Here is a 15892-nt window from a genome sequence, read left to right on the forward strand (position 1 = left end):
TTCCTGGGGTTGTTGCCACCATTTTAGTATTTTACTTTCTCCTTCCTATACTCTTATCTGGACAAAATGACAAGGTGGAAAAATTCACCAAAAAAAAAAAAAAAAAAAAAGAACAAGTACCAAAGGCTAGGGACCTAATCAATACAGACATTGGTAATATGTCAGATCTAGAGTTCAGAATGATGATTCTCAAGGTTCTAGCCGGGCGTGAAAAAGGCATGGAAAATATTAGAGAAACCCTCTCGGGAGATATAAAGCCCTTTCTGGAGAAATAAAAGAACTAAAATCTAACCAAGTTGAAATAAAAAAAGCTACTAATGAGGTGCAATAAAAAATGGAGGGATAAATGAGGCAGAAGAAAGAATTAGTGATATAGAAGACCAAATGACAGAGAATAAAAGAGCTGAGCAAAAGAGGGACAAACAGCTACTGGACCACAAGGGGAGAATTCGAGAGATAAGTGACACCATAAGACGAAACAACATTAGAATAATTGGGATTCCAGAAGAAGAAGAAAGAGAGAGGGGAGCAGAAGGTATATTGGAGAGAATTATTGGAGAGAATTTCCCCAATATCGCAAAGGGAACAAGCATCAAAATCCAGGAGGCTCAGAGAACCCCCCTCAAAATCAATAAGAATAGGCCCAAACCCCATCACCTAATAGTAAAATTTACAAGTCTTAGTGACAAATAGAAAATCCTGAAAGCAACCCGGGAAAAGAAGTCTGTAACATACAATGGTAAAAATATTAGATTGGCAGCAGACTTATCCACGGAGACCTGGCAGGCCAGAAAGAGCTGACATGATATATTCAGAGCACTAAACGAGAAAAACATGCAGCCAAGAATACTATATCCAGCTAGGCTACCATTGAAAATAGAAGGAGAGATTAAAAGCTTCCAGGACAAAAAAACTGAAAGAATTTGCAAACACCAAACCAGCAATACAGGAAATATTGAAAGGGGTCCTCTAAGCAAAGAGAGACCCTAAAAGTAGTAGTCAGAAAGGAACAGAGACAATATACAATAACAGTCACCTTACAGGCAATACAATGGCACTAAATTCATATCTCTCAATAGTTACCCTGAATGTTAATGGGATAAATGCCCCAATCAAAAGACACAGGGTATCAGAATGGATAAAAAAACAAAACCCATCTATATGTTGCCTACAAGAAACTCATTTTAAACGCGAAGACACCTCCAGATTTAAGTGAGGGGGTGGAAAGAATTTACCATGCTAATGGAAATCAGAAGAAAGCAGGAGTGGCAATCCTTATATCAGATCAATTAGATTTTAAGCCAAAGACTATAATAAGAGATGAGGAAGGACACTATATCATACTCAAAGGATCTGTCCAACAAGAAGATCTAACAATTGTAAATATCTATGCCCCTAACGTGGGAGCAACCAACTATATAAACCAATTAATAACAAAATCAAAGAAACACATCAACAATAATACAATAATAGTAGGGGACTTTAACACTCCCCTCACTGAAATGGACAGATCATCCAAGCAAAAGATCAACAAGGAAATAAAGGCCTTAAATGACACACTGGACCAGAAGGACATCACAGATATATTCAGATCATTTCATCCCAAAGCAGCAGAATACACATTCTTCTCTAGTGCCCATGGAACGTTCTCCAGAATAGATCACATCCTCGGTCCTAAATCAGGTCTCAACCGGTATCAAAAGATTGGGATCATTCCCTGCATATTTTCAGACCACAATGCTCTGAAGCTAGAACTCAATCACAAGAGGAAATTTGGAAAGAACCCAAATACATGGCGACTAAACAGCATCCTTCTAAAGAATGAATGGGTCAACCAGGAAATTAAAGAAGAATTGAAAAAATTCATGGAAACAAATGATAATGAAAACACAACTGTTCAAAATCTGTGGGACACAACAAAGGCCGTCCTGAGAGGAAAATATATAGCGGTACAAGCCTTTCTCAAGAAACAAAAAAGGTCTCAGGTACACAACCTAACCCTACACCTAAAGGAGCTAGAGAACGAACAAGAAAGAAACCCTAAATCCAGGACGAGAAGAGAAATCATAAAGATCAGAACAGAATTCAATGAAATAGAAACCAAAAAAACAATAGAACAAATCAACGAAACTAGGACCTGGTTCTTTGAAAGAATTAAGATTGATAAACCCCTGGCCAGACTTCTCAAAAAGAAAAGAGAAAGGACCCAAATAAATAAAATCATGAATGAAAGAAGGAGAGATCACAATGAACACCAAAGAAATACAGACAATTATAAGAACATACTATGAGCAACTCTACGCCAACAAACTTGACAATCTGGAAGAAATGGATACATTCCTAGAGACAAATAAACTACGACTACTGAACCAGGAAGAAATAGAAAGCCTGAACAGACCCATAACCAGTAAGGAGATTGAAACAGTCATCAAAAATCTCCAAACAAACAAAAGCCCAGGACCAGACGGCTTCCTGGGGGAATTCTATCAAACATTTAAAGAAGAACTAATTCCTATTCTCCTGAAACTGTTCTAAAAAATAGAAATGGAAGGAAAACTTCCAAACTCATTTTATGAGGCCAGCATCACCTTGATCCCAAAACCAGACAAGGATCCCATCAAAAAAGAGAACTACGGACCAATATCCTTGATGAACACAGATGCGAAAATTCTGACCAAAATACTAACCAATAGGATTCAACAGTACATTAAAAGGATTATTCACCACGACCAAGTGGGATTTATTCCAGGGCGGCAAGGTTGGTTCAACATCCGCAAATCAATCAATGTGATACAACACATTATTAAAAGAAAGAACAAGAACCATATGATACTCTCAATAGAGGCTGAAAAAGCATTTCACAAAGTACAACATCCCTTCCTGATCAAAACTCTTCAAAGTGTAGGGATAGAGGGCACATACCTCAATATTATCAAAGCCATCTATGAAAAACTCACCGCAAATATCATTCTCAATGGAGAAAAACTGAAAGTTTTTCCAATAAGGTCAGGAACACGGTAGGGATGTCCATTATCACCACTGCTATACAACATAGTACTAGAAGTCCTAGCCTCAACAATCAGACAACAAAAAGAAATTAAATGCATCCAAATCAGCGAAGAAGAAGTCAAACTATCACTCTTCGCAGATGATATGATACTATATGTGGAAAACCCAAAAGACTCCACTCCAAAACTGCTAGAACTGGTACAGGAATTCAGTAAAGTGTCAGGATATAAAATCAATGCACAGAAATCAGTTGCATTTCTCTACACCAACAATAAGACAGAAGAAAGAGAAATTAAGGAGTCAATCCCATTTACAATTGCACCCAAAACGATAAGATACCTAGGAATAAACCTAACCAAAGAGGCTAAGAATCTATACACAGAAAACTATAACGTACTCATGAAAGAAATTGAGGAAGACACAAAGAAATGGAAAAATGTTCCATGCTCCTGGATTGGAAGAATAAATATGTGAAAATTTCTATGCTACCTAAAGCAATCTACACATTTAATGCAATTCCTATCAAAGTACATTCCATTTTTTTCAAAGAAATGGAACAAATAATCCTAAAATTTATATGGAACCAGAAAAGACCTCGAATAGCCAAAGGAATATTGAAAAAGAAAGCCAAAGTTGGTGGCATCACAATTCCGGACTTCAACCTCTATTACAAAGCTATCATCACCAAGACAGCATGGTACTGGCACAAAAACAGACACATAGGTCAGTGCAACAGAATAGAGAGCCCAAAAATAGACCCTCAACTCATCATTGAAAAAGCAGGAAAGAATGTCCAATGGAAAAAAGACAGCCTCTTCAATAAATGGTGTTGGGAAAATAGGACAGCCATATGCAGAAAAATGAAATTGGATCATTTCCTTACACCACACACGAAAATAGACTCAAAATGGATGGAGGACCTCAATGTGAGAAAGGAATCCATCAAAATCCTTGAGGAGAACACAGGCAGCAGCCTCTTCGACCTCAGCTGCAGCAACATCTTCCTAGGAATATTGCCAAAGGCAAGGGAAGCAAAGGCAAAAATGAACTATTGGGATTTTATCAAGATCAAAAGCTTTTGCACAGCAAAAGAAACAGTTAACAAAACCAAAAGTCAACTGACAGAATTGAGAAGATATTTGCAAATGACATATCAGATAAAGGGCTAGTGTCCAAAATCTATAAAGAACTTAGCAAACTCAACACCCAAAGAACAAATAATCCAATCAAGAAATGGGCAGAAGACATGAACAGACATTTCTGCAAAGAAGACATCCAGATGGCCAACAGACACATGAAAAAGTGGTCCATATCACTCGGCATCAGGGAAATACAAATCAAAACCACAATGAGATATCACCTCACACCAGTCAGAATGGCTAAAATTAACAAGTTAGGAAATGGCAGATGCTGGCAAGGATGCGGAGGAAGGGGAACCCTCCTACACTGTTGGTGGGAATGCAAGCTGGTGCAACCACTCTGCAAAACAGCATGGAGGTTCCTCAAAATGTTGAAAATAGAACTACCCTATGACCCAGCAATTGCACTGCTGGGTATTTACCCTGAAGATACAAATGTAGTGATCCAAAGGGGCACGTGCACCCGAATGTTTATAGCAGCAATGTCTACAATAGCCAAACTATGGAAAGAACCAAGATGTCCATCAACAGACGAATGGATAAAGAAGATGTGGTATATATACACAATAGAATACTATGCAGCCATCAAAAGAAATGAAATCTTGCCATTTGCGATGATGTGGATGGAACTAGAGGATATCATGCTTAGCGAAATAAGTCAATCAGAGAAAGACAACTATCATATGATCTCCCTGACATGAGGGAGAGGAGATGCAACATGGGCGGTTAAGGGGGTAGGAAAATAGTAAATGAAGCAAGATAGGATTGGGAGAGAGACAAACCATAAGTGACTCTTAATCTCACAAAACAAACTGAGGGTTGATGGAGGGAGGGGAATTGGGAGTGGGGATGCGTTTATGGACATTGGGGAGGGTATATGCTATGGTGTGTGCTGTGAAGTGTGTAAACCTGGCGATTCACAGACCTGTACCCCTTGGGATAAAAATATATGTTTATAAAAAATAAAATTAAAAAAAAAAGAACTGGAGAATCAACAATGAATCAAACCAGCTCCACACATAAGAAGGGAAATAATCAAGATTAGAACAGAAATCAATGAGGTAGAAACCAGAGATACAGTAGAATGTATCAATGAAACTAGAGGTTGGTTTTTTGAAAGAATGAATAAGGTCAATAAACCATTGGCCACACTAATCCAAAAGAAAAGAGAGAAAGCCCAAATTAATAAAATTATAAATGAAAAGGGAGAGATAACAACTAACACCAAGGAAGTAGAAACAATCATAAGTTATTATCAACAGTTATATGCCAATAAGCTAAGCAACCTAGATGAAACGCATGCATTCCTGGAAAACTATAAACTCCCAAAGTTGAACCAGGAAGAAATTGACAACCTGAATAGACCGATATCTAGTAACGAGATTGAAGCAATGATCAAAAACCTCCCCAAAAACAAGAGCCCAGGACCTGATGGATTCCCTGGGGAATTCTACCAAACTTTCAAAGAAGAAATAACAGCTATTCTCCTGAAGCTGTTTCAAAAAATTGAAGCAGAAGGAAAACTTCCAGATTCTTTCTATGAAGCCAGCATTACCCTGATCCCCAAACCAGGCAAAGACCCTACCAAAAAGGAGAATTTCAGACCAATATCACTGATGAATATGCATGCTAAGATTCTTAACAAGATCCTAGCAAACAGGATCCAACAGCACATCAAAAAGATTATACACCATGACCAAGTGGGATTCATCTCTGGGCTACAAGGATGGCTCAACATTCACAAATCAATCAATGTGATAGAACAAATTAATAGGAGAGAAGAACCACATAGTCCTCTCAATTGATGCAGAAAAGCATTTGACAAAATCCAGCATCCGTTCCTGATTAAAACGCTTCAAAGTATAAGGATAGAGGGAACATTCCTGAACTTCATCAAATCTATCTATGAAAGACCCACAGCATATATCATCCTCAATGGGAAAAAGCTTGCAGACTTCCTGTTGAGATCAGGAACATGACAAGGATGCCCACTCTCACCACTCTTGTTCAACATAGTATTAGAAGTCTTAGCAACAGCAATCAGACAACAAAAAGAAATGAAAGGTATCCGAATTGGCAGTGAAGAAATCAAACTCTCTTTCTTCACAGGTGACATGTTTCTTTATATGGAAAACCCAAGACTCCACCCCCAAACTACTAGAACTCCTACAACAATTCAACAACGTGGCAGGATACAAAGGCAATGTACAGAAATCAGTGGCTGTTATACACTAACAATGAAAATACAGAAAGGGAAATTAGAGAATCGATTCCATTTACTATAGCACCAAGAACCATAAGATACCTGGGAATAAACCTAACCAAAGAGATAAAGGATCTGTATTTGAGGAAATACAGAAAACTCATGAAAGAAATTGAAGAAGACACAAAAAGATGGAAGACCATTCCATGCTCTTGGATTGGAGGAATAAACATTGTTAAGATGTCTATACTGCCTAGAGCAATCTATACTTTTAATGTCATTCCAATCAAAATTCCACCCATATTTTTCAAAGAGCTGGAGCAAATAATCCTAAAATTTGTATGGAATCAGAAGAGACCCCGAATCGCTAAGGAAATGTTTAAAAACAAAAATAAAACTGGGGGCATCACGTTACCTGATTTCAAGCTTTACTGCAAAGCTGTGATCTCCAAGACAGCATGGTACTGGCATAAATACAGACACATAGACCAGTGGAACAGAGTAGAGAGCCCAGATATGGTCAAATAATCTTCAACAAAACAGGAAAAAATATACAGTGGAAAAAAGACAGTCTCTTCAATAAATGGTGCTGGGAAAACTGGACAGCTATATGTAGAAGAATGAAACTCGACCATTCTCTTACAGTGTATGCAAAGATAAACTCAAAATGGATAGAAGACCTCAACATGAGACAGAAATCCATCAGAATCCTAGAGGAGAACATAGGCAGTAACCTCTTCGATATCAGCCACAGCAACTTCTTTCAAGCTATGTCTCCAAAGGCAAAGGAAACAAAAGCGAAGATGAACTTTTGGGACTTCATCAAGATCAAAAGCTTCTGCACAGCAAAGGAAACAGTCAACAAAACAAAGAGGCAACCCGCAGAATGGGAGAAGATATTTGCAAATGACAGTACAGACAAAAGGTTGATATCCAGGATCTATAAAGAACTCCTCAAACTCAACACACACAAAACAGACAATCATATCAAAAAATGGGCAGAAGATATGAACAGACACTTCTCCAATGAAGACATACAAATGGCTCTCAGACACATGAAAAAATGTTCATCATCACTAGCCATCAGGGAGATTCAAATTAAAACCACATTGAGATACCACCTTACACCACTTAGAATGGCCAAAATTAGCAAGACAGGAAACAACATGTGTTGGAGAGGATGTGGAGAAAGGGGAACCCTCTTACACTGTTGGTGGGAATGCAAGTTGGTGCAGCCACTTTGGAGAACAGTGTGGAGATTCCTCAAGAAATTAAAATAGAGCTTCCTTATGACCCTGCAATTGCACTACTGGGTATTTACCCCAAAGATACAGATGTAGTGAAAAGAAGGGCCATGTGTACCCCAATGTTTATAGCAGCCATGGCCACAGTCGCCAAACTGTGAAAAGAACCAAGATGCCCTTCAGCAGACAAATGGGTAAGGAAGATGTGGTTCATATACACTATGGAGTATTATGCCTCCATCAGAAAGGATGAATATCCATCTTTTTTAGCAACATGGACGGGACTGGAAGAGATGATGCTGAGTGAAATAAGTCAAGCAGAGAGAGTCAATTATCATATGGTTTCACTTATTTGTGGAACATAACAAATAACACGGAGGACAAGGTGAGATGGAGAGGAGAAGGGAGATGAGCGAATTTGGAAGGGGAGGTGAACCATGAGAGACTATGGACTCTGAAAAACAATCTGAGGGTTTTGAAAGGGTGGGGGGTGGGAGGTTGGGGGAACCAGGTGGTGGGTATTGGAGAGGGCACGGATTTCATGGATGTGGTGTGGTGCAAAAACAATGAATACAGTTACACTGAAAAGAAATAAAAATTAAAAAAAAACTCAAAAAAGAAAGAAAGAAAGAAAGAAAGAAAGAAAGAAAGAAAGAAAGAAAAAGAAATGCAACTGACTTCTGTGCTTTGATTTTATATCCTGACATTTTACAGAATTCCTGTACTAGTTCTAGCAGTTTTGGAGTAGGTTCTTTTGGGTTTTCCACATAAAGTATCTTATCATCTGCAAATAGTGAGAGTTTGACTTCTTTGACAATTTGGATGCTTTTAATTTCTTTTTCTTGTCTGATTGCAGAGGATAGGACTTCTGTTACTATGTTAAATAGTAGTGGTGATAATGGACATTCCTGATGTGTTCCTGACCTTAGAGGAAAAGCTCTCAGGTTTTCCCCATTGAGAATGATATTCACTCTGGGCTTTGATAATACTGAGGTATGTACCCTCTCACCATATACTTTGAAGAGTTTTGATCAAAAAATGATGCTGTACTTTGTCAAATGCTTTTTCAGCATCTATTGAGAGTATCATATGGTTCTTGTTCTTTCTTTTATTAATGTATTATATCACATTGATTTATATGTGGATGTTGAAAGAACCTTGCAGCCCAGGAATAAATCCCACTTGGTCTTGGTGAATGATCCTTCAAATGTACTGTTGGATCCTATTGACTAGAATTTTGGTGAGATTTTGGCATCTATGTTCATCAAGGATATTGGTCTGTAATTCTCTTTTTTGATGGGGTCTTTGTCTGGTTTTGGAGATCAAGGTAATGCTGGCCTCATAAAATGAGTTTGGAATTTTTCCTTCCATTTTTATTTTTTGGAACATTTTCAGGAGAATAGGTATTAATTCTTCTTTAAATGTTTGGTAGAATTCCCCTGGGAAGCTGCCTGGCCCTGGGTTTTTGTTTTTTGGGAGATTTTTTATGACTGTTTCAATCTCCTTACTGGTTATGGGTCTGTTCAGGTTTTCTATGTCTTCCTGGTTCAGTTTCAGTAGTTTATACGTCTCTAGGAATGCATCCATTTCTTCCAGATTGTCAAATTTGCTGACATATATTTGATAATAATATGTTCTTTTAATATTTTGTATTTTTTTGGTGTTGGTTGTGATCTCTCCTCTTTCATTCATGATTTTATTAGTTTGGGTCCTTTCTCTTTTCATTTTGATAAGTTTGGCCAGGGGTGTATCAATCTTATTAATCTTTCAAAGAACGAGCTCCTAGTTTTGTTGATTTGTTCTACTGTTCTTTTGGTTTCTATTTCATTGATTTCTGCTCTGATCTTTATGATTTCTCTTCTCCTGCTGTGTTTAGGCTTTTTTTTCCTATTCTTTCTCCAACTCCTTTAGGTGTAGGGTTAGGTTGTGTATTTGAGACCTTTCTTGTTTCTTGTGTAAGGCATGTACTGCTATATACTTTCCACTCAGAACAGCCTTTGCTGTGTCCCAGAGATTTTGAAGAGTTGTGTTTTCATTTTCATTTGTTTCCATGAATTTTTAAAATTCTTCTTTAATTTCCTGGTGGACCCATTCGTTCTTTTTTAGGATGCTCTTTAGCCTCCATGTATTTGAGTTCTTTCCAACTTTCCTCTTGTGGTTGAGTTCTAGTTTCAAAGCACTGTGGTCTGAAAATGTGCAGGGAATGATCCCAATCTTTTGGTGCCAGTTGAGACCTGATTTGGGCCCAGGATGTGATCTATTCTGGAGAATGTTCCATGTGCACTAGAGAAGAATGTGTATTTGCTTTGGGATGGAATGTTTTGAATATATCTGTGATGTCCATCTGGTCCAGTGTATCATTTAAGGCCTTTATTTCCTTGTGGATCTTTTGCTTGGATGATCTGTCCATTTCAGTGAGGGGGGTGTTAAAGTCCCCTACTATTATTGTATTACTGTCGATGTGTTTCTTTGATTTTGTTATTTATTGGTTTATATAGTTGGCTGCTCCCATGTTAGGGGCATAGATATTTAAAATTGCTAGAACTTCTTGTTGGACAGACCCTTTGAATATGATAGGGTGTCCTTCCTCATCTCTTATTATAGTCTTTGGCTTAAAATCTAATTGATCTAAGGATTGCCACCCCAGCTTTATTTTGATGTCCATTAGCATGGTAAATTGTTTTCCACACCCTCACTTTAAATCTGGACATTTCTTTGGGTCTAAAATGAGTTTCTTATAGACAGCATACTGAGGGTGTTGTTGTTGTTGTTGTTTCCATTCTGACACCCTGTGTCTTTTGATTGGGTCATTTAGCCCATTTACATTCAGGGTAACTATTGAAAGATATGAATTTAATGCCATTGTATTGCCTGGAAAGTGACTGTTACTGTATATTGTCTCTGTTCCTTTCTGGTCTACTACTCTCAGGCCATCTCTTTGTTTAGAGGACCTTTTCAATATTTCCTGTAGGGCTGGTTTGGTGTATGCAAATTCTTTTAGTTTTTGTTTGTCCTGGAAGCTTTTTATCTCTCCTTCTATTTTCAATGATAGCCTAGCTGTATATATTATTCTTGGCTGCATATTGTTCTCATTTAGTGCTCTGAATATGTCATGCCAGTTCTTTAAGGCCCGCCTGGTCTCTGTGGATAAATCTGCTGCCAATCTAATATTTTTACCATTGTATGTGACAGACTTCTTGTCCTGAGATGCTTGCAGGATTTTCTCTTTGTCACTAAGGTTTGTAAGTTTTACTATTAGATGATGGGGTGTGTACCTATTTTTATTGATTTTGAGGGTGGATCTCCTGGATTTTGATGCTTGTTCCCTTTGCCATATTTGGGAAATTCTCTACTATAATTCACTCCAATATACCTTCTGCCCCCCTCTCTCTTTCTTCTTCTTCTGGAATCCCAATTATTCTAACATTATTTTATCTTATGGTATCACTTATCTCTTGAATTCTCCCCTTGTGGTCCAGTAGTTGTTTGTCTCTCTTTTGCTCAGCTTCTTTATCCCCATCATTTGGTCTTCTATATCACTAATTCTTTCTTCTGCCTCATTTATCCTAGCAGTAATATCTTCCATTTTTGATTGAACCTCATTTCAGCTTGGTTAGGTTTTAGTTCTTTTTTTTCTCCAGAAAGGGATTTTATTTCTCTAGACAGGGTTTCTCTAATATCTTCCATGTCCTTTTCAAGCCCAGCTAGCACCTTGAGAATCATCATTCTGAACTCTAGATCTGACATATTACCAATGTCCATATTGATTATGTCCCTAGCCTTCAATACTGTCTCTTGTTTTGTTTTTGGTTTGGGTTTGGTTTTTTTTTTTTTTTTTTTTTTTTTTTTTTTAGTTTTTCCACCTTGTCATTTCATCCCAATAAAAATATATGAACAAGAGAATAAAATACTAACAGGGTGACAAAGACCACAGAGTTTGCTAACCAAGTCAGAAGAGACCCAAAATCATGAGGTGGGAGGAAGAAAGTGGGTAAAAAGGAACTATATATTAGAGTGGTGAATAGAACAGAGCCACCCACTTTATTTTGGGTGTATTTCGGTCTCTTGGAAGAAACTACTTCCCAAAATTTTAAAGAAAGAAAAGCTTATATATATATAAAAATAAGGGTAAACGTGATGAAGGGATAGAATATGACTGTAAAGATGAAACAAAAAAAAAATCTAAGAAAGGAATGATAAGTTGGTTGGAAAAAGAAAGAAAAAAAAAAAAGGAAAAGTGGAGAGAATGTGCTCATACTGGAGACTAGAACAAAGCCCTGTGCTAGATTTAGGGTATATTTTGATCTATTAGAAGAAATTGTATTCCAAAATTTTTTAGGGAAAAAAAAAAACCCTATATGTATACAAAAAATAAGGTTAAATACAATGTAGGATAAAATATGACTATAATAATGAAAGTTTAAAAAGATATTTTTAGAAAGGTATTAAGATAAACTAGTTAAAAAACATTAAAAGAGAAAAGAGGGAAAGTTAAAAAAATTAGAATAAGAAAAAAATAAAATTAAAAAAAAAATTTAACTTTGAAAGACTAAAGGGTTATGGGGAGAAAGCCATGAATTCCATGCATTGCTTTCCCCTAGCTCTGAAGTTCTGCTCTTCTCCTTGATCAGTGAGCTTGGTCATGTCTGGATGCTCTTGGTAATCTTCTTGGGGAGGGTCCTGTTGCTGTGATTCTCAAATGTCTTTGCCAGAGGCGGAATTGCACTGCCCTTGCCAGGGGCCAGGCGAAGTAATCTGCTGGGGTTTGCTCTCAGGAACTTTTGTTCCTTGAATGCTTTCTATAGAACTCTGGAGGACAGGAATGAAAATGGTGGCCTCTCAATCTCCAGCCTGGAGGAGTCGAGAGCTGGGACTCCACTCCTCAGTGTGCCCTCAGAGAAAAGCAGTCAGTAACTCCTGTCTCCCTGGTCTCTGGCTGTGCTCACCTGGCTAGTGATCAAGCATTTCTGTCTGTTGCACACAGCCCCATTTGGAATCTCCAAACCCAGCAGAATCCTGCCATGCTTCTCCAGAGGAGAAAGGTGAGTCTCCCTGGATCTGCCACTTGTGGGGTCTCTACTCAAAGTGCAGTGGCCTGACTGTGCCTTGGGTCACGGTTTAAGGTAACCCCGAGCTGAGCACTCACTCCTCAGGTCCATCTCTCTAGTTGGCTTCCCCACTCTGATACTTGTGAGCTCTGCTACACTCAGACACCCCCAATCCTACAGTGACCCCGTGGGACCTGAGACCACACTGTCCCCGTGAGGGCTCCACCTCCACTTAGCCTCTGGAGCGATGTGTCTCAGTGGAGCAGACTTCTAAAAGTCCTGAGTTTGTGCTCCACTGCTCCACCTCTTGCCGGGAGCCAGCCCCTCCCCCTGCAGTCTATCTTCCCATCGCTTCAGATTCACTTCTCTGAATGTCCTACCTTTCAGAAAGTGGTTGGTTTTCTGTTTATAAAATTGCTGCTCTTCTTCTCTTCTATCTCCTGTTGAGTTTGTAGGTGTTTGGAATGATATGATAACTAGCTGAACTCCTGCAACTTGATGTCATCTCAGTCTGCTATTCCTCTGCCATCTTGCCTCCCTCCAATATTGTATTTTTTTAAATTTTTTTATTACGTTATGTTAGTCACCATACAGTATGTCATTAGTTTATGATGTAGTGTTCCAAGAATTATTGTTTACATATAACATCCAGTGCTCCATGCAATATGTGCCCTCCTTAATACCCATCACTGGCCCAACCCATCCCCCCACCCTCACCCCCGTCTAAAACCCTCAGTTTGTTTCTTAGAGTCCACAGTCTCATGGTCTGCCTCCCACTCTGATTTCTCCCTCTTCATTTTTCCCTTTATTCTTTTAATGTACTCCATTTTATTCCTTGTGGAACACCACAAGTAAATGAAACCACATACAATTGGCTTTCTTTGTTTGACTTATTTCATTCAGCATAACCTCCTCCAGTCCCATCCAAGTTGATCCAAAAGTTGGGTATTCATCCTTTCTGATGGCTGACTTTTTGTTCCATTGTGTACATGGACCACATTTCTTTATCCATTCATCTGTTAAAGGGCATCTCAGCTCTTTCCACAATTTGGCTATTGTGGACATTGCTATTATGAACATTGGAGTACATATGGTCCTTCTTTTCACTACATTGGTATCTTTGGGGTAAATACTTGGTAGTGCAATTGCCAGGTCAGAGGGTAGCCCTATTTTTAATTTTTTGAGGAATTGCCACACTGTTTTCCAAAGTGGCTGCACTAACTTGCATTCCCACCAACAGTGTAAGAGGGTTGCCCTTTCTCTACATCCTCTCCAGCATTTGTTATGTCTTTCCTTGTTAATTTTTGCCATTCTAACTGGTGTAAGGTGGTATCTCAGTGTGGTTTTGATTTAACTCTCCCTGATAGCTAATGATGACGAATATTTTATCATGTGTATGTTAGCCATTTTTATGTCTTCATTGGAGAAGTGTCTGTTCAAGGATTAATGAAGATAATGGAACTATGCCTGGAAGACACTATAAATAGTTATTATTATTAGGTTTTAGATTGTCAAAGGAAGATTAAGACTGTAATTATTGATCATGTGAAGTAGAAAGATATTGACCACTATTCAATATCTTCCCATAGGGTACATTTAACTTTCAGATAAATTTGGGTAACGAAATACAGATTTTGACTGATAGTTTCTTTGGTCCCAGGCTATGTTTATAATAGGTGATGTTTGTCTTTGTACTACTTTGAAACACTTTCTTTTTTTTTAGATTTTTATTTATTTATTTGAGAGAGAGCAAAAGAGAGAATAAGTTGGGGGGAGAGGGAGAGGGAAAGTGAGAAGCAGACTCCATGCTGAGCAGGGACCCTTGATGCAGGGCTGGATCACAGGATCCCAGGATCATGACCTGAGCAGAAGGCAGATGCTTAACTGACTTGAGCTACCCTGGTGCCCCTGAAACACTTTATTTATTTGTTTCATTGTAGGACTCTTTCCCTCAGTAAGTACTCAATTCTCATTTTTTCCTGCAAAGAAATCAATAGATAGGTTGACCCTTAAGTTTTTTTTTTTTCCTTGGGTAGCCTCATGATGTTAATTTGTATATATAGATATTTCAGTTTGTGCCTCTAGAAGTGAAAAGCTGCTAAGACATATTGAAATAGATTGGGAATATTTAATATAGGTTCTCAAATATTAATTGATGATAACATTTCATAAAGCTTTTTAATATCTTATTTCAAATGGACAAGGAATTAATGTGGGAATTTCAGTCTACTATAGTTAGCAAATATAGTTCTGAAATGAGTGATTATTTGTTGATGCTTTTAGATCCTAAAGTATAGGGGACTATATGATAAGTGTAGATAAAACTGCCTGTATTTTCTTTTTTTCTTATTTATTTCCATACATTTATTAAGCTATCATATCATATCATATCAAGACTTATTTCTTGTCTTTTGACAATAACTATTCAAATAGGTATGAGAAGAAATCTCATTCTAGATTTGATTTGCATTTCCCTGACTGATTAATGATGTCAAGCACATTTGCAAGCACTCATTGACCATTTGTATGTCTTTTTTGGAAGAATGTTCAGTTCCTCTGCACATTTTTATTTTATTTATTTATTTTTAAAGATTTTATTTATTTATTTGACAGACAGAGACCATAAGTAGGCAAAGAGGCAGACAGAGTGAGAGAGAGGAGGAAGCAGGCTCCTCGCTGAGCAGAGAGCCTAATGCAGGGCTTGATCCCAGGACCCTGGGATCATGACCTGAGCCGAAGGCAAAGGCTTTAACCCACTGAACCACCCAGGTGCCCTCCTCTTCACATATTTAAACTGATTTTTTTTCTTTTTCTTTTTCTTTTTCTTTCTTTCTTTTTTTTTTTTTTTCCCTACTATGAGTTGTATGAGTTCCTTATATATTTTGGCTGTTAATCTCTAGTAGATATAGAATTTGCACATATTTTCTCTCTGTAGGTTGCCTTTTCATTTTGTTGATTGTTTCTTTTGTTATCCACTTATCCACTAGATTTTTAGTTTGATGTACCTGCAGTTATTTGTTTTTGACTTTCTTTTCTTGTGTTTTTTGCTATCATATCTAAAAACTCACTGAAAAGACTAAAATCAAGGAGATTTTTCCCTATGATTTCTTTCAGGGCTTTCTCAGTTTCATGTTTAATTCTCTAATCCATTTAAATTTAATATTTGTAAGTTATATAATGTAAGGTTTAAATTTCATTCTTTTGCTGTGGTTATGTTTTTTCCAACACCACTTATTGAAGTGATTATCC

The sequence above is a fragment of the Lontra canadensis genome, unplaced genomic scaffold (genome assembly GCF_010015895.1).
Source record: "Lontra canadensis isolate GAN:19392208 unplaced genomic scaffold, GSC_riverotter_1.0 scaffold100, whole genome shotgun sequence".
NCBI lineage: Eukaryota > Metazoa > Chordata > Mammalia > Carnivora > Mustelidae > Lontra > Lontra canadensis.